Genomic DNA, 24,227 nt, shown 5'->3' on the forward strand with positions numbered 1-24,227 from the left:
CCGAAGGACTTACCATCGTTTTCTTCTGCAGGTCTCGCCCTCTCCCAGATTTTTACCCTCAGCTTGCTCCTGTGGCCCTCCCTCGTCAGCCCCCATTGTTAAAGATATGGGTCCTCAGCTGGGTGTCCCCTGTGTGGCAAACTAGAGGGGAAAAGAGGATGTGTGAGGGAGGAGAAGAGATTGATGAATGAGGAGAAGAAATTTTAACAGGATCATCCAGTGAATGATGCCCCAAAGGGTCTCAGAACCTAAGCAGATGACATTCTAAAATGCCTATGGACTGTTAGAGATGCCGGTCTGTGGAAGGAGAATTGTTTTTCTCTTCACTGAATGGCCCCTTTAAGGTAGGTGACTGAGGAGAAAATTGGGAGGTGAGATTTTGAGGGAAATGGAGAGGGAGCTTCTTAGGGTAGATGAAAGTAATCTGGGTGGGCAAGATGGAGGACTGAATGAACTTTGGGAAGAGGGTGGGGAAGGTTGGATGCGGAAGAACTGGAATGAAGAGAAGTGGGTGGGTTGTCTGAGGGAGGGGATGTATGAGGTGGGCAAGGGGGTGGTGACTGCAGGTGGATGATGGTGGTAGACATTGAAGTGGGAGGCGGGGGGTGAGAGCAAGTCGGGTGGAGCATCAATTTTTGAAGTTGAGTGAGGAGGGCGAAGTGTCCGGATTAGGATCTCATGCAGGAGATTTTAAAGAGGGAGGGGGGCCTTGGGCGCTCGTGTGAGGCGCAGAGGGTTAAAAAGCGACAAATGCGAATTTAGGAAACCTGAGGTAAATAACCAGCAGGGCGATGGCTCGGCGCTCCAGGCATAGCATTCGACAGGGTGGGTTTCGGGGGCGTGGTGTGTGTCGTGTCTCGAAAACGACATTTGCATTGCAAAAGGCTGGAGGGAGTGACGAGAGGGAGGGAGCCCGCGCGTCACAGCTTGCTCACATAAAACCCCGAGACAGAGTCATTCATCCATCTCGTCCGCACAGAGGCACACGCACCGCACCGGAGACCAACACCTGAGACAGCCGAGCCCAGCGACCACCCAGCGGAGTTCGGAAACACCCGCGAGCGCCATGAGGAAACTACTGGCCTTGTGTCTGGGGGTGCTGGCGCTGGCCACCCTGCTGCCCACTCAGGTGAGCGCGAGGGGGCCGCGGTGTGTGTGTGGGGGGGGGGGGGGGCAGGGGTGGGTTAGTATCATTGATTGCCAAAATGCTGGAAGAGGGAGCAGACGCCACACACACTAACTGAACAGTGCAAGGCGAATGGCACAAGGGCGTGGTTATCGAGCGTGCAGCAGGTGCAGTGCCACTGGTGCCAAGGGGAGTTGTGAGCCCACTGCACCGCAACCAACTACCAAAGCAGGGTCGTGCGTGCCTGTATCATCGAGAAGACACCGCACAGAAAAATTTAACAAATCACAAAAATCTAATTCAGCAAAAGGATGACCACGGTGACACAAGGGGTCCGATTATTTATTTATACATGCACGTGTGGAGCGCTGAAATAATAGCCCCCCTTCCCTTTTTGACGGAGAGAATCTTTTTATTTCAAATTTTTTTTAGAACATTTGTAAAATGCGTAAGCCCGGCATTTTAACTCTCTCCTTTAAAAACTGTGGACATGTCTACTTTATATAACTTCTTCATTCCTGAAATATCTGCCACTCCAGTGCAAGTCGAAAGCCCCTTTTTTCTGCCTCACCCCTACCCCTGCTTCGGAAGTTCCCACATGTTGGCGTGCGCTTGATAGCGGTAACCTGATACATTGCCCCGCAGAGTGCGGTGTCAGGTGAGCATCTGGTCTCGGTGCGTCGAATTAAACAATGAGGTACATTGTTGTGGCCTCTCCATGACTTATGTTCAAATTTAGCGCAGGTTCTTTTTAGAAGAGATTTGAAAGTTTACTTGTGTGGAAGAAAGTGTTTGTCACGTGTCTAGATTCCTTTATCCCCCCTTCCCCCCCCCCCCACACGTTTTTATATCATAAATGTTTCCTCTCCTGTTGTATTTCTCTCCCGCCAATACAAATGATGTTGGTCATCTCACTGGAAGGCATTCGCTTTGATGCTTTCGGACTGTATTGTAGCTTCATTCGTATTGGTTTTATTCACCGTGCCGGGCATCTAAGCGCATTATCTGACACTAAACTGAGGAGGCGTTCTTGGATGAAAGGTTATTGAGCCCGGTACTTACCGCCCTCCTCTCTCCCCATTCCCAAATGTACTCTTCTGAGGATCTCCCTCCTCCGCCGAACCCCCCCCCCCCCCCCCCCCCCCAACCGCGCCGTCCCATCCCTTTCCATTATTTTGTATAACGTCGCTTCCCATCAGCCTCCGATTTCCCACTCGGCCTTTCTCTCACTCGCCGAATCGCTTTTCATGAAATAGTTCAGTTTACTTTCCTGACCCACTCCCCCCCGTAAGACGCATTTGCGTTGTAACTTAGGCGTTTGCATGGATGCCTGGCGCACTCACTTCTTGTGCATCAACTCCTCACACCCTGGACTTTACCTGCCCCGCCCGCTCAACATTCTTATACCGGCCTCATCGCACCTTCGCTAAAAGCCGTGATCTTTCCACAGTGAGGCAAAGCTAATGTCATACATATCTTAAGAGACATTGATTTATTTTCACATCAGAGGCGTCTGCGCATCGTTCATTCACCGCACGAGGCGGGCGCACCCCAGGCACCCGCTGTGTTTGTACCATTTCTCGCCGCACCCCACCGGCGAGAACAGCAGCGAACTGAACAAAAGCTTTGACGTGCTGGTAAAAGCATCGCCGCCTCTGTCAGCACGCACCTACGTCAGAGTCACGTGACGTCACAACATATTGGACTAATCGTGAATAACCCCACAGTTTGGAAACGATTGGCATTCCGAATCCATTCCCGTAAAAATGCCAACCGAATACCGGTGCTCAGTATTTTAACAAGCAGTTCTATCTGCTGCTGGTTTAAAGGGCGGTTCCCACCCAGCGACGGGTTATCACCAAAGGTTCATTTTTAAAATGAATGCAGGGCTGCCGACTCCGGTGGGCGCCTAGTTTTTATTCCACCCGTGCCTCTTTCTTCCATCGCCCGACAGTTCCTGTCTCCATTTCACTCGTGCAGGTTCCTCTCGACCCTGAGTTTAACCTTCGTTGCAGCGTTCCCGCCTTTCTCTCCATCCTACCTACCCCTTCTGACGTGCTCTCTCCTGCTGCGGGTCAAAGTCCGATGATGAAAAGTAAGTCTGGGTCCCAACAACCTGCAAGCAACCACCGGCACAAATTAAGCACTGGCGTGTCACCAAACTACTAAAAGCGGCGGCGCCAGTGATTTCAATGGGCAGATACTGTCCGGTATTTCTATACTTTGAAAGGGAGAGCACTTCTCAGCACTGCTCCAATACTTTTAACGGGAGAGTACTGGCACTTCTCAGGGGCAACCAGGTACTCACTCTTAAGTTGAGAGTACATGCACCTCTATATTTCCATTTAAAGTCGTATACTACCATTCGACACATTTTGCAAATAGTATGGCATCATAGCGCCTAGAAGAGATGGTGTCAGTGGGAGCTGTAAGCAGAAGTTTACAGACGATCCTTGGGGTGAGGGGTGACGTTCAAAGCCCCGAGAATCTGCTCATCCTTTTAGAACCCATACCAGCGCGTGCCCGTCCCTAACATGACACTTAATGACATGTGTGGTTGGACCAGAGCTGGCCCGGGACTGGAAGCAAACGCGGCCACGGAAAGTGTTGTAACAACAGCCTCCCAAAGCACCAAACGCGCACACTGCCCACGTGTGATCCTCGGCACCGAGATTCGGCTTCTTCAGTCAGGCCAATTAAAACACTTCGGTCAGGCCAATTAAAACATGATGACAGATGTTGCAGTTTTAAAACTTCTGGGTCTACCTCAGTACCAAAGAGCATGACTCCGAAGTAGTTAAACAGACCCGTGTGTAGTGCCCTGCGGCACCGAAGCAGGTTTCCAAGAGCTGGCAGAACACAGTGAGCAGCGACTGGTGTCGTCAGAGCCGGATCTGCCAACGGGTACCCGGACATGCCAAGCGCAGAGGGTAGTGCTTGGTGGACCTGTGGGCATGGGCGGGGGTGAGCCTCCTCCATAAACTCCCCCGAGTCCCGAGACTCTGTTGGCTCTCCAGTTTAAACCGTATCCAGGGATTAAAACCAACATCTCCTGCAGAGGCGCCAGAGCCATATTAGTTTCCTGGAAGGGGGGGGGGGGCGGGGGGGGGGGGGGGTTGGTGAGACTTGTAGAGCTAGAGAGGGGCGGAGAAGCGATGGAGTATCACGGGTGCCTTTGGCCCTGGTGCAGGCTGCAACACAGGCCTCCCTATCCGCTGGTTGGATAGTCACATGCAGCGTTAACTGGGTTCAGCTGGCCTCTAACACTCCTTCCCTGGTGCCACTGCACCTGCTGCACTACTGACAGCTACGCCCCTGGAGAAGGAGGATTCTAAAGCAAGGTGGAGCTTTTAAGCATTAAAGAAGTGAAGAGACCGTCAGGAGGCGCGGGGAGAGCAGCACGTCACTCGCCCCCAGAGCTTTATGAACATATGTTAGGGGTGTCTTTACGTGAAAGCTCCGAGGTCTCCCCTCATCCGCGGACCGTATTTATTTATGCATTTTTATATAGCGCGGACATTATCCAGAGGTGTCAGAGCGCTTTACAATAGAGCCAAAGAAAGTTATAGCTCTGGAGTGTGTCATACCGTGCCACCACGCCCAGTTTGGTGTGAGGCACTTACCGGTTTTGTCAGGAAGTCGCAGTCTTTTCCTACCAAACAATACTTCCTGCCTCGTTATCTCACCCTCGCAGGTTCCTTTTCATCCCTACTTTCGTCCTATGTTACGGTTTTCCTATATTTGTCTTTCTCCTTTCTACATTTTTTATCGGTCTCTCGCCTGCTCTGGGTTGAAGTCTGATCATCAGTAACACACCCGGGACTCATAAAATGTATGTCCGTGGCGACGGACACCACCTGCAAGCACCGCCACAAATTAAGATCGGATTATATAATTCTGGGCCTAGTTCTCAGTTGAAAATTTAGCTCTTGGGTTGCCTGAAGAGATATTGCATTCATTCGGGTGAGGTAGGTTCAGGGAGCAGGCTTGAATGGAGGGAAGGAGCTATATGAAGGAAGGAACTGCCGTCGAACATTCCAGAAAATACGGGGTCATGGCGAGGGCACTTTGGTGTACAGTGGGCTGCTGCTTGGGGAAGAGCGGAGGCACGAGCGACAGGGGCTTGGCTCATTCACTTTCTTTTCACAGTTCTCAAAGGATCGGGTAAACGAGAGGGAGCTGTTATATTTCTCCATTTTAACTTCTTCCCGAAGTGTCAATGAAAGTAATAAGTAAAACAATAAAGGTATTTGATTATTTTCTCAAGTGGACGGTTGAAGTGATAAAGTATATTTATTCTGTGTGAAAAAAAGGCTAGACAAAAATGGCCCGTGGCCCTTTCAAAAGAACTGCAAAAAGAACAATTGATAGACAGAATGCTGCACAATGTCAAACATTCACCTTAGTACAGAGATCTGGCCTAAATCCATCGTTATTTTTGCACCCCCCTGCCTTTCCAGTTGAGACCCAACCATATGCAAATCAGTTTTGACCAGTGCTTGAAATGGAAAAATATAAGTGCAGGTACTCTGTAGCAGAGTACCTGCTTGTTTCTCAGAAGTGGTGGTGCTCTCCATTTAAAAGTATAGCATTTCTCTTGAGAAGTGGCGGTACACTCCCAAAATAAAAAAGTGCCGGTACTCCGTACCGGACAGTGCCGGCCCATTTAAAGCACTGGGTTTGACCCTGTTCCCATGGGAACAGTCCAGCACGAACTGCCAGGCCAGGTCCTCCCTGGATTGGAAACAAGCATCCTGGGACCGGTTTCGGGGCATCACCCCTCATCAGCCAGGTTAGCTTGACTCCAGTGGCATGGAATCAAGAAAGTGTACTGGGGCATACCCAAATGACCCTCCCACGCCTGGGTAAGGAACATATAATAAGAACAAAGAAACGGGGCTAAGAGGGATCAATCTCGTTTATTTTAACTCAAGAAACAATTAATTTTCTCGGTACAACTTATTTCTTATAAGAAACTATATTCATCATAATTTATCAGGGACGAATATCTCTTGGTGAACATCAGAGCACTTCAACACAAAGTATATACAGATTTGCACAAACATGAAGCAAAACAACACACCAAATATATACAGATTTGCACAAACATGAAGCAAAACAACCTCTATTTACAATATCGTTAATTCATATGAAACACAAATACACATACAGTTTATGTACACAACAAACTATCAAATCTCAATTCCCCTAATCATGGTTCCAAATCAATGTATACTAGTTATTTATAGTAGTACATTTGGAGGTAATCCTTTTTGGCATCCGAGGTGTTCCTCCTCTCCTATTGTTTTATGTGTCTGCCAAACAAAAATAATTCTTGAATCAACACATTTAGTGGATTCCTCCTACGTCAAAATGTCGACGCGTTCGCGTTTCAGCCTCCAACTATTTGGCCTCTTCAGGACGGGGATAACAAGCTATCTACAAAAGTGGTATGATAAAATAACAATGAATGAATAAATAACAACAACTAATATATGTCACAAGCTGTCCCAGATTAGCCCATGCAGTGCTCGAAAGGGCCACACGTGAAGGACTCAGCGGAAACACCGGAGCATTACCTTAATCCCAGAAAAGACAGAAATGTGAATTATACTGGTTCAAACCCGGCTAAGTGCGACAGCGAAAAATTATGAGGGGTAATGCGGGGGCGATAGTGAAATAACTTCCTAGAAAACGCGAGACCCACCACCAAACAAGGCACTCTCAGAATGATTTGTACCTGGTTCAAGACTGGACGGATATAGCAGGGGCAGTACGTCAGACGAAGTCTTCTCAGTGTCTCAACAAAGTTAGAATAATGCCTAGTACAGGTCCGGCTGGACCTCTCTTATGGCGTCACGTAACTTCAATATCTTTTACATCTAAAGTGAAGTATACAGTAAAACCACTTAGGTTAGAAGGTGCACTGAGCACGTGAGAGAGCGTCTACACTCATGTAACGTGTGAGAACGGGAAAAGGGGATTACCTTGTCCATAGCCTCAGTATGAAAAAATCGCCATACGTCTTAATCAACAAGAATGGGGGTCGCTTTAAAATTCTTCCACTCGATCCCCTCTCATTCACCCACTGGAGGGAACAACAAAGACAGGTCTAATATCACTGTCTACTCCAAACCACACTGACTCGAAGCTATTCATGGGATCGTATTATTAAAAAAACACACTACTGTCACTCCTCCTCAGCACATCGCCACACAGCCACGGTCATACACGCTTAATTATATACTCATGACGCTCTAGGACTAGTGCTCATAGACACTGACACGAAGCTATTAACGGGGTGATATTCTAACAATCAACTATCAGCCCTCCTCCGCACATAACCCGACAACAGTCCTATACACTTAACTGGTACGGGCTCGCGTCCACTCCTCTGAATCAGCCGCTTCAGGTTCACCAAATGAGACCGCACAGGTGACTGCGAAGGCGGATTGTTAAAAAGCGTGTGCTTACGTAGGTACGCCGCGGGCAGCGTGACGGAGACTCGAAAGTGAGAGAGGACTGTTCTCCACCCGGGAGTAAATGTGTCCCGTCTACCATATAGCACTTTTCCATGCTCCTGTCAATTACAGAGTTGGACGCAAACGTGCTCATATACCAAAAATGATGAAAAAGAATACAAAGACAGTTCAAACTTTGTTTATCTGCCACCATATAGCCAAGTGGCAGCAGGAGGTGGAAGGGGAATGGGGCCCCCCCTATGCTGTCCCCGTTCGCTGCGAGACTCCTGCTGTCACTCATCATTTTTGGTATATGAGCACGGTGAGGAGCGTAATTTTAAACAGGCCATGAATGAGGGAACACGTGTGTACCGTCTCCGCTCTCCTCTTTCTCCACATTTTTTCCAGCCCCTTTTTATAAGAATCTGTGCGATGACACGTGCTTCGACTTTTACGTTTGCGTCCAACTCTGTAATTGACAGGAGCATGGAAAAGTGCTATATGGTAGACGGGACACATTTACTCCCGGGTGGAGAACAGTCCTCTCTCACTTTCGAGTCTCCGTCACGCTGCCCGCGGCGTACCTACGTAAGCACACGCTTTTTAACAATCCGCCTTCGCAGTCACCTGTGCGGTCTCATTTGGTGAACCTGAAGCGGCTGATTCAGAGGCGTGGACGCGAGCCCGTACCAGTTAAGTGTATAGGACTGTTGTCGGGTTATGTGCGGAGGAGGGCTGATAGTTGATTGTTAGAATATCACCCCGTTAATAGCTTCGTGTCAGTGTCTATGAGCACTAGTCCTAGAGCGTCATGAGTATATAATTAAGCGTGTATGACCGTGGCTGTGTGGCGATGTGCTGAGGAGGAGTGACAGTAGTGTGTTTTTTTAATAATACGATCCCATGAATAGCTTCGAGTCAGTGTGGTTTGGAGTAGACAGTGATATTAGACCTGTCTTTGTTGTTCCCTCCAGTGGGTGAATGAGAGGGGATCGAGTGGAAGAATTTTAAAGCGACCCCCATTCTTGTTGATTAAGACGTATGGCGATTTTTTCATACTGAGGCTATGGACAAGGTAATCCCCTTTTCCCGTTCTCACACGTTACATGAGTGTAGACGCTCTCTCACGTGCTCAGTGCACCTTCTAACCTAAGTGGTTTTACTGTATACTTCACTTTAGATGTAAAAGATATTGAAGTTACGTGACGCCATAAGAGAGGTCCAGCCGGACCTGTACTAGGCATTATTCTAACTTTGTTGAGACACTGAGAAGACTTCGTCTGACGTACTGCCCCTGCTATATCCGTCCAGTCTTGAACCAGGTACAAATCATTCTGAGAGTGCCTTGTTTGGTGGTGGGTCTCGCGTTTTCTAGGAAGTTATTTCACTATCGCCCCCGCATTACCCCTCATAATTTTTCGCTGTCGCACTTAGCCGGGTTTGAACCAGTATAATTCACATTTCTGTCTTTTCTGGGATTAAGGTAATGCTCCGGTGTTTCCGCTGAGTCCTTCACGTGTGGCCCTTTCGAGCACTGCATGGGCTAATCTGGGACAGCTTGTGACATATATTAGTTGTTGTTATTTATTCATTCATTGTTATTTTATCATACCACTTTTGTAGATAGCTTGTTATCCCCGTCCTGAAGAGGCCAAATAGTTGGAGGCTGAAACGCGAACGCGTCGACATTTTGACGTAGGAGGAATCCACTAAATGTGTTGATTCAAGAATTATTTTTGTTTGGCAGACACATAAAACAATAGGAGAGGAGGAACACCTCGGATGCCAAAAAGGATTACCTCCAAATGTACTACTATAAATAACTAGTATACATTGATTTGGAACCATGATTAGGGGAATTGAGATTTGATAGTTTGTTGTGTACATAAACTGTATGTGTATTTGTGTTTCATATGAATTAACGATATTGTAAATAGAGGTTGTTTTGCTTCATGTTTGTGCAAATCTGTATATATTTGGTGTGTTGTTTTGCTTCATGTTTGTGCAAATCTGTATATACTTTGTGTTGAAGTGCTCTGATGTTCACCAAGAGATATTCGTCCCTGATAAATTATGATGAATATAGTTTCTTATAAGAAATAAGTTGTACCGAGAAAATTAATTGTTTCTTGAGTTAAAATAAACGAGATTGATCCCTCTTAGCCCCGTTTCTTTGTTCTTATCCAGTGGCATGGAAAGCACAAGACCCACGTCTGGGCATACCCGTCCCACTTGAGGAGACAAATGCAAAAAGAACAATTTTGCATTCATTGCACTGGGGTCAAACATTCACCCCAGTACGGAGATCTGGGCCTAAATCCATTGTTTTTGTGCTTCCCATGCCTTTCTAGTTCAGATGATGGATTCAACCCAGATCTGTGACTGGGGGTGAGTGTCTGAAAAGTTTCAGCGCTCCGTCCATCATCTCCTTGTGTTTGCTTTGTTTGCCCTAAGTTGGCTGGGTATGCCCCGACGTGGGTCCCTTGCTCACTTTGCCACTAGATTCAAGGTAGCCTGGCTCATTAGGGGTGTTACCCCGAAACTGGTCCCAGGATGCTTGTTTCCGGTCCAGGGAAGACCTGGCTTGGCAGTTCGGGCTGGACTGTTCCCATTAGGCACAGGTTCAAGACTGATTTGCATATAGCCGTGTCTGAACTGGGGTGGCAAAGTGAGCTAAAGAACGATGATGGATTCAACCCAGATCTGTGACTGGGGGTGAGTGTCTGAAAAGTTTCAGCACTCTGTCCATCATCTCCTTGAGTTTCCTTTCAAAACAACAGCATACAAATATCAAATGCCCAAACGCCCTATTTGTGGTTGACTAGGGCTCCCACCCCCTCAGTGATCCTCTGTTCTGACGCTTTCCTTGTACGTCTGTGAGGTGGCTAGTCTGGCTATTTTGTAGAGGGTCCACATTATTATGCATTATTGCATTGGATTGAGTATGTACCTCTGGTGTCTCCTATGACCCCACGGGTTCTTCACGCGACTACCCAGATCGGAAGTTCCATGCTGCCACAAACCAGTGGCATAACGTAATTCGAGGGCCCCCTCCAAAGTACATGAAGGGACCCCCGTCCGGAATCACTCAGGACCTCTCAGACAAGGTTACTGTGCTGAGGCCTCCCCCGCTGGAACTCGCCCCCCACATTGCGGGTGCCTGTGTTACGCTATGCCACAACCACTCTTTACCTCAAATGCCTAGATTTCTTGAATTCCATCCAGGCCTTACTTTTAAACTGGTCTTCCCTGTGATGTTTTACCCGTGCCTCCTAGTTTGTTCTTTTATTGTACTGCTGTTTACTTTTAAAGAAAGATTAGGAACTCTGGGTCCATTTGGTATTTACCTGACAACCGAAAACACCTGAACCCCCAACGTTGCTCCTCCTTTTCAGTACAATTTTCCATGTCTCTCACCTCTCTGTTTCAGAGAATCTTAAACACAGTCAATTACTTTGTCTCCACCTCTTGTAGGGGGAAAATGAGACGGCAAATAGAGATAAGAAAGTGTTAAAATTCAGGATGAGTGAGCAGAAGAGAAAGGATTAAAAGAAGGAAAAAAGTTGAACAGAGATTAGGGACATGAGTGAAACTAAATATTCATATATGCAGTGTGACACTTCTTTTTCTGAAAGTGATATAAGGGAGAACCCTTTATGCCCCCCTTTCTGAATAACATATCTTCATTTCCAATGCATTTTGGCCAATTCCAGTTGCCCAGTGTATGTAACTTAAAAGTCACTATGTTGCCTCCTATTTCGTACTATTGTATGGAAGAAAACCAACAACACACCCTCCCCCCCCCCCCCCCCCCCAAAAAAAAAAACCGAGATCTTTACATTCAAACCGGGCTCGGACCAATTTTACTGGACCAATGGGCTTCAAAATGCACCTTTTGCAAGCAATATTTCTATAAATACCCCACAGATCAATTTTTAAGTGATGCTTCATTCCTATCTGGCTTATAAGTAATATTATTATATAGTGTGATTTTTAATACATGTGTGCGGTCCTTTTTTAGAAGATGTAATAGATTAGGAGAGCTCTAAACCCCTTGGAAAGTGATCCTTAAATGCTATCAGGATTTGATTAATGTCAGTGGTCACATCTATTTTTATCATTTCTTTTTGCATGTCTGTCACTAACATTTAAAAATAACGCCTAATGTATGGGTAAGTTTATGGCATACAATGAGCACCCATCTTGTTGGTGTGGGGAGACTGAACGGTAAAGGTGTCTGTTATTCATTGACCTGTTGTTCAGTTATATCACATTTTTGCTAAAATAATTGAAAACACAGGCTTTAAAATGCCCTACATTTCCGCCCAGAAGGTTGAGTATTTCACAGTTGGAACTCAATATAGGCTTGGGGACACAGCACATCTCAAACCTCTCTTACAGAACTGGATTACAGTCTTTCTAAATTCATAGGAGACAGACTGCATGGATTTGCCTCTTAATTTTCCTGTTAAAGTGGACAGTGTTGAAGGTGGGCAGGAAGGACATGGAATGGTTCTTGTGAAGGGCAGTGGAGGTAGAAAGTTCCCACAATGTCCATCAACAAGTGAGGATTCTAAGGTGCACGCCTCAAAAACCCAGTCAGACAACTGAGTTCCGTGGCTGACCATCTAGAGACGGGTATCCATCTAAACACATGTGAGCTCAGGGTAACATAGGAGCAGGTAACCTTACAGGAAGGGGATGATGGGGGGGGGGGGGTGGTTGTTATCAAGTTGTACCCTTACTCTGGCAGTTTAACTGTGCCACTTCTCCCAGCATGCTAAATTAAGCATATAGGAAGTATCTCATTTCAGTAGCAATTTCAGAGGACTGGCAATTGAAATTCTATGGCATTGAGCCAGACCATCTGGAACAGGATGGAGAACACAGACCAGGCGGTGTCCCCAAAATCTTTGCATATGGCTGGCTCCCAACATGCCTCACAATCAGTTGATGTCTCAGCCCCAGTTATTGAAATATTCTCCTGTTCCTGATTTGTGGAAGTTCGGGGAACTTGTTCCTCTGTTGAAGGCCACCATTAGTGCACCATTTTACCAAAATCTGAGCTTTGGTTTGATCCAGAAACTCAGTCGGTGCGTAAAGTATGGGCCTTTCAGTGCCCTTACAATGTAAATATACGTCTTAAAATGCATATAAATCCCTTTAAAGTCTGGCAGTGAAAGAATCGTTTCCGGGTTTGTGCTTGAACAGCAATAGGCTTAAGTGGCCCTGTAGACTGCAGTTTCAGTGTCTCTTGAAGTTGATGTTTTCTACATGGCGGTGGCACAATGGATTTGGTAATTGGGGATGAGCTCTTTTTAAATCTGAATGAGGTAAACTCTTATTTTGACAATGTTTACTGGTTTACAACCACAATAGGAGACAAGGAGGAAAAAGGTGAACACCGTACGTCCTTCAACATATGAGCCCATGGAGTTTGGGGCACACTTGATGCAGAACACAAAGCGTATTCTTTAATTTATTGACCCCAGACTTGAATACTAGGTTCAGAGATTCTTGATAAGGAAGCCTCACCCGCTTAGCGAGCCATGCTTCCTCATAGGTTTCCTTACCCAACCTGGTGAGGTGGTACTACCAGAGTGGACCAGGTTGGCTGGCTGAGGAATGTACTATGGGTCAACCAACTGATGCAGCTCCTTGATGAATGTGTGACTACAGTAGCCATCACACTCAGTTCTTGACCATGATGTAAGCAACAACCAACGGTAGGGCTAATATGTCCTTCAAAGTGAAGGTAGGAACTCCCTCTTACACATGCATGGAGGTGTGATTATTGAGATAAAGTAGGGATCCTTTATCTGTATGGCCTAGAAAAATGCCCATGACCTGGGTTTAGGCTAGTAAATGGGCAGAAACATGTCAGCAGAATGTGGAATGATAAGGTCATAGTGCCCACAACATTCCCCAGTATTTTTAAACATACCAAGGGTGCCTACCACTAAAAGGATGTTCCCGGATGTTTACCCTAAGGTGTTATTATATCTGGATCCCCTGTCTATCCAGTAAATACTGCTTGTCAAGAACTTCCCCACATAGTGGGGTTCAATCCACCCTAGTAGTAACATCTGGCCAGGGTGGAGTGAGGAAGCCTATGATGAAGCATGTCACATTACATAGATGTGCCTTCCTCATTCAGAATCTCTGGATGTAGTATTCAAGTCTAGGGTCTTAAATTACAGAATACGCTTTGTATTCTGCATTAAGTGTGCCCGGTACTCTTTGGGTTCATAAATGTTTACTGGCTCCCGGATAACTATTCGAGAGGTATTTTTCAAAGGGAGTGAGAGATGTTGGACGAAGTGCAGTAGTGGCCAATCCCCTGCCATAGTGGCAGGGCGGGCCGGCGGAGGGGATGACGCTGCATGAAAGCAGCGTCGGGATTGGCCTGATCTCTGGCAACTTGTGCTCCAGGCAGACTGGGAGCCTGTACCTGCTCTCTCCAGCCCCAGCAACGCAGCTGAGGCTGGCGAGAGCTTCACTGCGCATAAGGGTTTGGCCGGCCTGAGGCGGCTGGCCAAACCCTCATGTGCAGTGAAGGTAGTGCCCATCACCCCCCCCCCCGCCCCCCCCACCAGCAGTGTCTTCCCATGGACCTTCTCCAAGACTCGTTAGAGTCCCGGGGGGCATGTCCAAGGCAGGGGTGAAACAGGGCCCCGCATCCCCCGCAGTGCTGGGGGGGACCCTGAGCTGCAGGGGCCCCCTCCACCCAGTGCTCGGGCCTTAGAGCTCGGGATTAAATCCGGAATGGGGGCCCCTCCGTGTACCTTGCAGGGGGCCCCCTCAGCTTTCCTTACGCCAGTGGTCCAGGGGTTTAAAATAAAACAATACTAAAACAGTTTAAAACCCGTTTTTTTTTTTGCTGGTGGCAGGGCGGCGGCACTCCTCCGCACTAATGGTGCGGCCGTCACTGTGTGAAGTTGCAATTTTGGAGGACCTGCCCACTCTTTATCAACCCTTAATGCCAGCCAACTGGATCCCGTAGGACTTATTTTTTTCTGGTTGTCTGGAGTGTCCACCAGGGAAAAGAAAAGGCTCAGTGAAGCAGTTCCAGTTGTAAAGAGACTGTCAACAACAACATGGCTGGGTGCATACCAACATGACATGTTCACAAGTAACAAACCTCACCAGATCAGGTGTTCATAAACTACAAGGGGGTTATCAAATTAACCCTTTCCCTTCATCAGAAAGTTGCAATACACTTGTGGTTTCTCCTCTTCTGGTCTAGCAGAGCTCTTTGGGGATTCCTGCCCATGCAGCTAGAATTCTGCACCCTTGTGAATTAATGAAGAAACTGTGCTTGCAACCCTCTTCCCTCCTATTGATTAATTTACTATGATGAGGAACTTGATAGATAAACATCTGTCAGAGCATCTGTCAGAGCAGCCTCGTAGATGCTTACCTGCTGGTCAGACAACCTACAGGGCTTAATTTGTAAAAGAATACATGCTGGGGCCCTAAGATTTGATTAGGAGCCCCGAGCCAAACCTGCCTATTCTTGACTTCACTTCATACTTCTTTAATTCACCACTTGCCACTCCCTCCTTCTTTGTTTCACTCTTGCAGGTTCCTTTTCATGCCCCTTTCTCCCTTTGTCACTGTTTTCCCTGCTTTTCACTTCCACGTTCTATTCCCATTTTGTGTTTGTTTCTCTCTGGATCAGCCTGTTGAGTGAAAATAAGTGGTGGTCCCCAAAAACTAGCGATGGTGGGGTCCACCTGCCACCTCTGGCTCAAACGTGGCACTGGATGAATATATAACTCAAGATAGAAGTTGTTATACTTACCTGCATCTTGGAAGGGTTCAGAATCGCGACAGTAAGAATGGATGCCAGTTCTCCAACTAGATTGCAGAGGAAAGTATTCTTTATCACACACACACACACAGGTTTAGTTTTACTACAGTCTTACAATTTGGTCCCAAAAAAGGCAGAGACCGCTGCCCACCCATTCCAGGTATTTTTAACAGGACCTTCTTGAAAGCCTGAATCGAAGCATAGAAACCACCCTGGTCGCTTGTTCAATGGTGTTCCTACGAATAGTGATCTGGTGAATCCATGAACCGGTCTTGAAAAACCCCACATCCAAATTATCATGACAGGGAACAGAAGACTCCACTGCTCTGACAGCCTAATTCTGACTCCATTCTCCAGTTGCATGCTTTTAGAATGAGAGGTTTTGACCACTGGCTTCCTGTGCACACAGTAGATGTCACAGCCCCTAATAATCTCGTCATGTCAGTCAGCATTCATGCTAAAGGTACTGGATCATCTGTTTTTGTAATATACAATTTGTAGAAAATTTGTAACAATTTATTAAAAAATTTGGGAAAAAGCCATCTACATTGTATCAGCATACAAGAGCTCGACATGTGTTTCCAATTGTCTCCAGTTCATAGAGTGGAGCAGTTAAGAATCTATTCAATAATACAAGGAGAAGTTTAATTTAAAAGGGACCTTATCTAAACAAAGAAAAACATTAGACACCAGATCCATACAATCATCTGGCAGTAAGAATTTATAAGCATTCATTTTCTTCCAGGGAAGACCATAAGTGCAGTCACAACTGGTAATAAAACAGCACTTTCAAATGATGCCCGCTCCCATCCAGATAAGCAAGAGAGGGATACGCCGCCTGGCCCCTGCTAGAATTTTTCAATTTTTTCACGTTTTTCCTTATAGGGGTGTCTCAGTTTGATTGTTGATGTCCTTAATGGCTCGTAAGGCCTCATTCCAGAGTTCAGCTATTGGATGAATGTGAGTACTACTTGATTCCTCCCTGCGCAGGGCCTCTTCCTCAGCACGTGCCTACTGCACAAGTCGTGCATCCACCAATCATACCCACTGTAGCTTTCCAGTATATAGTAACCATCCTCTTTGCTAATGTCAAGGCTAAGTTTATGAATCCATTGCCTACTTTTTTGAGTTTAGGTCTGGGGAAGGCTCCAAGCAGACATGCCTCTGGCGTACATGCTAACTCCTTATCTAGGGTATGACTCAACTTTCGGTTAACCTATGCCCAATATATCCCCATCTTACGACACGCCCAGACCATATGGGAGAAGATTGTAGCCAGCATCTTACTCCTCAGGCAGCTCCTGGGATTTCTGCCATATATCTCTGTTATCGTACATGGGGGCATATCAGCAAGTACCGGAGATAATTATCTCTCAGCGCACTTAGCGCGAGGATAATTATCGCCGGCTAACGCTGATTTTTATCACTGAGATAGCGTGCTATCAGCAACGCTCATCCAACAGCGATAAAAATGAAGGCGCAAACTGCCAAATGTGCGATTATCGCTGGAAATCTAGCGATAATCGCACAACGTATGGCGAAAGCTTGCTGATAGGGCAGGGACAGACTTAGCCATGATATCCACCTTCCATAGGATATCATGGCTAAGTCAGATGAAAAGCAGGCATAAGGAAAGTAGCGATAACCGAGGTTAGCGCTACATTTCTTATCGCTCTGCAGTGTAGCGTGTGGCTTGATAATAGGAGAAATGTCGCTTAGCGACATTTCTCCCGTTAATCTGGGGAGGAACGCCCACTTTGCATCTCATTAGAGATGCAAAACTGGCCGTTAAGGGAAAGGGCGCTGAGGCAAGGATTCACGCGATAGCGTGACCTTGCTAATAGGGCGATACAATTATCGCTGCTTTCTGGCCAAAAACGGCTGCTAAAGCGGCGATAATTGTCTTGCTGATATGCCCCATGGTGCAAAGTAAGATTGATGTATATAGTTAAACTGGAGAAACTTTAGTCAATTATTGCTAGAAACCCGCTGAGGATAAGGTAGTATCTTTTCCCATTCCCTTCCTTCAGTTTCATTCCCCAAGTTTGCCTCTCCCTTTGCCTTAGCTCTGGCTAGGTTTCTGCCCACCATCTTATTCAAATTGTTATAGAACCAGGTCACCAGGTGGCATCCGGACCCCATCGTCAATAATAGCTGCAAAACGTCATGTCGCTGGGGCTCCTCCATACCTGTCCCCTATAATGGGCCCTGCATCATCTTTAAACAGGAGAAATTGTATTTTCATGCTACTCTCATATGCTGTCTTCCTCAAATGCGCAGCCAAAACATTTATATAGCAATACAAAGCAAAGGAGCCAAACTACAGCCCCGCTCTGGAATAACGCTGTTAGATGGTTACTGGTCCTTCGCTGAAGCTTTCAAAAGCTTGAGTGGAGTAGGACCAAAATAGCTACAACAAGCCCTGACCAATACCAATTGGACATGCACTTTCCACACATGAGCCAGATTAACAGGTTCAAAGACCTGCTTCCAGGGCCGGCTTTAGGGCAGTGCGGCCGCACTGCGTGCTGACTCGTGGCGGGGGTGCTGACATAAGGGGGGGCAAAGTTTATGATTTGAGAGAAGAGGGGCACTTTTGCCCGGTGGTAGTGCGAGAATCCAAGGAGGCGGTCATAGTGTGTTGGGGCACCAATACGATTGTCGCATCGGGCGACACCAGCACTAAAGCCAGCCCTGCCTACTTCAGATCTATGAAGGTCTTTACTGTCAATCCTGCTTGAGCTCTCCATATATGGCTCTGATCAAATAGAGCATAAAACAATATGTCCACAGTCCTTGTTCCCTTTCCAAATCTGGCATGGGCTTCTGCTATCACACCCTTATCCAAGATCCATTATTTCCAGCTTCACTTGCATTGCAGGTTTGCATGGTGGCCCACCGATCAAGCTGGGTGAAAACACAGGGCATCTGCCATGCAGGCCGTTATAAATAGCTGCATTATAACTGCCTTCCTCTTGGAGTTTGAAGGGTGATGTATGGCACCCTCCAAAGTTAAATTTGGTGTCTGGCAAAGCAAAGGGACTCTTATCTCTGCTTTGGATTTTAAAAGAAAAGTCAACACAAATCATATTGGGATGAGGTGCTTTGCCTGAATATGATAGTATGCGGCCAACTGTTCTTCTCTCAATGTAAAATACTAGAGCGAGAGAGAGCGAAATAAGCCGTCCAACCAAATATTCCTCCACACTTTTCCCCATCCACAGTTGAGAATTGATCCCTTCAGTTGCTGGCATTAATGTTATGGTCTGGGTAGGTGTGGCTAAGGAGTCTACAGCTCTAAGTACTCACCGAAAGCCTTGGTGTCCCAGGTCACCACTTCCTTATTAAGCTTGCAGAAGCCTGCCTTTTGCTTCTCCTACTTCTTGTACTGCTGCTTTGCATCACTACTTCCTGTGGGGATGTTTTGAGGCTGCTGACTTAATCAATGCTACATTCCAAGCAGTCACAGTCCAACAACAAATTAATATACCTGGCCTGTGGGTACTGGCTAGAAGATGGTATTCAGCGGCGGCTCCTCTGCAATGGCAGAAGAGCGCCCCCCACTGGATCAGAGCCAGCACCTGAAAAATAAAACAATATACTATAATCGTTTTATTTTTCATTGGCAGGCTCTGAGACAGCGTATGCAGGGAGTGGTGTGGGCGGGCCCATGAGAGGGAGAAGAGGACTGGTTTGTGCACTTATAAGGGCGCATGTTTGGCTGGCCGCCTTAGGTTAGTCAACACACACATGCACACTTAGGTTTCTCCAGGTTTTGAACAGCCGGGTTGGAGAAACAGCAGAGACTCCCTGTCCTGAGTGGAGCATTAAAGCAGCCTGCTCAGGCCAATCCCTGCGTTGCTCTAGCACGGGGATTGCACATGGAGAAGTTGCCCCAGTGCTTGCTGGGACAAGGAAGAAGAACACTGCAATGCGGGAGGCGGCCGGCAGCTTCAGGTAAGTTTTCCTTTTTGTATTATTATTAAACTCCTCCCCCCGCGTTCCCCCTCCTGTGCTCCCCTGCGCCCCCTCCACCTGCCTCACTACTTTTTGTTTGTGGCGCCCGCCACTGATGGCATTTATTATTGGACAATAGCACAAACCTCATAAGCATCTAGAATTTCATTTGGCGAGGGAATTGTTGACAGCTTTAAGGAAATCCTATTTTAGAGGACATGAAAGACCTATATTTTTAAGAACAAGAGAGCTGCCTATCCCACTAAAGCCCTACGTCAGCTCCCCTCAAAGTGAGACAAAGAGGGTTGCGATCGGATTCCAGAAGGGATTTTACTCTCATGTCATCTTCCACCGCCCAACTTGTTGACGAGATCGAGAAATTATGGATCAAACCAAATCCTGACACCAGCATACCGCTTGCTTGGGGATCAGGCTGAGACTGGGCATTGAGCACCCTTTTTAAAAAATGTTTCTATCAAACTTTTTCGGTAAAGAGTAGTGAACCAATAGAGAGATGATGTATAACATGGCATCAGTCAGTTTACATTTTCATTGAGTACTCTTAAACCATGGGCCCAGATTGAATTCTATAGGCTGCCACCCCTTTCTGTTTTTGCCCATGCTACTACAGGGATCAGAGTGGCACCTTTCTCATTCCCACTGTCATCAACACTGGCACCTCCAAGAAGGATACTAAGACAACTATGGGACAAATCCTAGCTGATGCTAGCATAATACGCTTGTGGGGAGCAGCAGGGGGGTTAAAGAACATCTGAATGGTAAGATTTGAAAAGCTGACACAAACTGTGAGCATTTACCTCATGTAATTGCCAAGCTATGTTGCTTGAAGGGCAACGTGGTATTAGATCATAATGAGCATCTTTAGGAGAGTTGAGCAGCAGAAAATAGCGCAAGAGGCACTTTTTGATTGGCTGTTGGCATATGATTACATCACAGATATCAATTTTGTGTCTGGCAAGCCTTTGTCAGTTAGCTTGGTCTTCTAAAGTAAACTGCTTTGCTATCAGCGCGTGAAAATTTAATTGCACATTCTAGTATGGAATTCTAGACCACTGCTGAAGTTCGGAATCTCTGAAATGTAGGGCTCATAGGGGTAGAGAGTCAATTTAACAACGAATCTAGCTCAGGGAACCAGGGCTGAAGTACTATTAGGATTTCCACCCACCGAGAGTGGAATTTCCTAGGTAGAAGAGGTAGACACAGAAATAGGAACATTGGAATGTTGTAGCAGAAGGCATAAACCAGCCATTATTCAGTTTATGCAGCACTTCTGTTTTCAAAGGCCTTCCAACTCTCCAATGTTTTAATACAATTTTTCAGAACAGTTTAATGGGCCATCATTGTTTCAAATGTCATGTGATAGCAGTGAGGGTCTATAGGCATTTGACGTGTCTTAGACTACCTTATAATTGAGGCGAAATGACTTTACACCTTCATTTGAACATTATTCGAATCAAAGTTTCACACTGTGCTTATGCAAAAGTGTCAACAATATCCTATAATTCAGATACCTAGAATAGGGTTTCTGTCTCTTCTCACTTTGTCAGGCCTGTCTTGTCTTGTCTGGGCAATTGTTATGATTCATTGACATCATCTGTGAAAACTCATTTGTTTGTCAAATAAATGACCAGGGTTGGAAACTGGGTTCCTTACTACATGGAGCAAAGAGGCAAATATTACTTATAAAAGAACCTAAGCCACAAAACTGCTGTGGGGAATGTTATATTTTATAATGTATATTGTATCGTAAGCTTGGAATGTTCTTTACACCACCAATTTGTATTTCTTGTGTTAGACTAGCCAGTACATCGGTACATTGTCACTTAACTTTCAATTTACAATGTTCTAAATTACTTATGTTGAACTTCGACAGGAGATGGCTGCTTTGTTGTATTCCAGTTGTGTCCTGTAGAGAGTGCATCTAATTCCAGTTTTAACTGATGAACTTTCTGTTCAAGAATTCTACCTATAAAAAATCAACATGCATCTTGAAAAATACAATTTGTGACTGTTATGTGTTGCTTCCATGCAAAGACCATTCTTCTGATAATATTTATCAAGGAGGCTTCCGTTAAGGCTTCATTTGAAAACATAGGCTACACAATTTGGAACTTATTTAGGTATCTCACAAAAACAAATTCAATATGTTTTTAAATCCTGAATTTAACAGATTTCCCTTTCCACATACAGCAGAAGGCGGTTAATTTAATGTATTCATTTTTAACCACTTCTATTTTTTGACATAATTACTTGATAGCGGGATGAGGTGCATTTCAGAACTTTTGTAGATGGACTTTCCTGTCATGTTGAGATTTTTGTTGTCTGTGTTCTCGTGTCTATGGGTCTCATTACAAGTGTCCTGGGAATTGGGAGGTGGTTACCAATGCTGGTATCTCCAGGGGTGGGAAAACCCCTCTCATTTCGAATTGAGCCCTTGAGGCACTTGTTACCAGTCTTATCGGTTTGAAGTCGCCACCCGTAATGAGGGCCTTTTTTTCCAAAAGTTTTCACTCCCTAACTCTTACTTAAACATATGTTTAGAAGAAACCAACCATAATTTTCCCTTTAAGCGTCATAGGGACTAACTTTATTCATGATCATTTTGTTTAAGTCCATATTTTTATTTGGCTAATTTGTTTTGTGTTTCAGATTTACTGCCAGAATACTACGATACCTGCCGCTGGAAGCCCCGCACCAAGCACACCAGGTGGCAGTGTGGCTAACATGTCATCTGTAACACCTTCGATGCACAATGCGACTACTCCTAAAGGGCATGGAAATCTACTTCATGCATCAAGTGGCCTCTTTGTCATTGTCATGTCAACCTCTCTCCTGTACATCTGCTAAGGGGTCTTGGACAGCATGCAACAACAACTTCCTCCTCCCTGGACCTCAAAAGATGAATAGACCTCCCCCAACCAACATGGAAGCGCACTGACCATTGCTGCTCCAAACTACCTTAATCCCACCCTATGGCAACAATGGCTCCAATATGGTTCCAGGAGACCACATCCTGTTCTTAAAATGGCTGATATGACCGGGTCTTCACCTGCTACAGCTGGTTAGAGGAAGTGGGCTTCCATTTAGACTTGAACTGAATTGGACAAATTGGCGGATGGTCAACGACCCTGAACCCCCAAATCAAAGATGATGCAGATCCCAAGAAATTAAAGACTGGATGGAAAAGATACTACTGCGATGAAAACCAGAGGAGCAATTACTTATGAATGAAAATTGCAGACTACACACTCTATGCTGTAAACGAATTTTAAATCTCAATGAACATTGCACAAAACCACTAGTGAAAATAAACAGCTATCGTATATAGAGTATATTTATCATGTATACTGTCATACAATAATTTATTGATACTTAACAGCTGTTGAAACATGCCCAAAATCCACAACAAACTGCACAAAGCAAAGCGCCTTTCCCTCTTCGTGTGCAATTTTGTGGGCGTTCCCATAAAAATGCACAGTGTGCCGCCACCTGCCCTTTTTTCAGGGCAATTTACAATAGTTCTGGCAGATGAGTTAATGATGCAAAGTTCTTATTTGTTCTTGCAGTCTATGACAGCATTAATTTCACGCGAGATTGTACCTTTCCTTCTGGCCTTAGAACGTATTGTTTTTAAAGAGCTGTGCATGAAACCGTATGTGCCAGGAAACTCCGAAGCCTTGCAATAAACAGGTGCATTTTGCAAACCTGGTTCACTCCCGAGTAAAGAAAAAGCCTAGAAGCAAAAACATATTTTCAGCTTAGTCCCTAAAATGTTCGACTTTGTAAAATCCCTAGGTACAAAACTTGTGAAATATCCTGAGTAATTTTGATTTGTGCTCATTACTTGTGCACAAAATATTGCTTTGTTTTGTGATTCTCAATTGCTATACCTCTTGAAATATGCGATGAAGAGAGAAGGAACATTAAAAGCCAAAAAGTTTACGCTCATGAAATGATCACTTTTATGTGAAATCAGGAGTTTTGATTGCACCATTACACCCTAAAGCTTTTTTACTACTTCTGTAAATACTTTTTTTAATTTGTCTCTTTGAATCAAAATACTTAGAAATGCATATGTTGTCTAAATATATTATTTTTCAATAGTTTAATTTGGGGAAACTGTAGTTACCCAAAAGAGAATGGTCTCAGCATGTTAAATTAATATTCCTCATTTGCAGTACAATTTAAAATCTTTAGAGGTGGTTTAACATTTTCTGATTGTATTCAGCCAGTTATTATTTTTTCAGTCCCCCATCACTGACTAAAAAACATTCAATAAAACATTGAGTTGCTTACTAGGCAACTATTTTTGTTTGTTACATTAGATACTTCTGTATGCCCTACATTTTGTACACAGTATATTGTTCATTGATTGTACTTTGTGTTTTTGTAATTAATACTTTGAATCCAGTGGGCAATATAATTCTACTGTTAAGTTGGGTAAAATTGTAAATAAATATATAAATAAATCAAAATTTGTTTCAGTACATATCAGAGAAACATGATTCAACCAAGAAAATGTGTTTTGAAGTCACCTATTCTAGTGTTGACAGAACCATATGCTAGGGTAATACTCCTTTGGGTGTGTCTTACTTTATGTGTGTTCAATGAACATGCTTGTTTTTTCATTATATTCTTGCTCCTAATGTACTACATTTCCATTCACAAAAACTGCACGCAATTTGTGAACTGACGTTTTGCAAATTGAATATTGTTTTGCAAACCAACCTGTGTACTAATAGGTCATTCACAAAATACTGAATTGCAGGGGATCGAAGAATGGCCCTCCTAACTATAATTCACTAGGCAGGTTCAATTTACAACTCCATATGATGGCTTAAAAAGATCG

At 45.2% G+C, this 24,227-nt stretch overlaps 1 long non-coding RNA gene across 1 annotated transcript; it reads left to right on the plus strand.

Annotated features, from left to right (window-relative positions):
• Positions 1-874: 874 nt before the first annotated feature.
• On the plus strand, positions 875-23,853 carry LOC146817771 (uncharacterized). Its single transcript, XR_014963019.1, has 2 exons — positions 875-1,129; positions 22,028-23,853. It is a non-coding gene; the product is annotated as an uncharacterized LOC146817771 (long non-coding RNA).
• Positions 23,854-24,227: the final 374 nt, after the last annotated feature.

The sequence above is a fragment of the Triturus cristatus genome, chromosome 6 (genome assembly GCF_964204655.1).
Source record: "Triturus cristatus chromosome 6, aTriCri1.1, whole genome shotgun sequence".
NCBI lineage: Eukaryota > Metazoa > Chordata > Amphibia > Caudata > Salamandridae > Triturus > Triturus cristatus.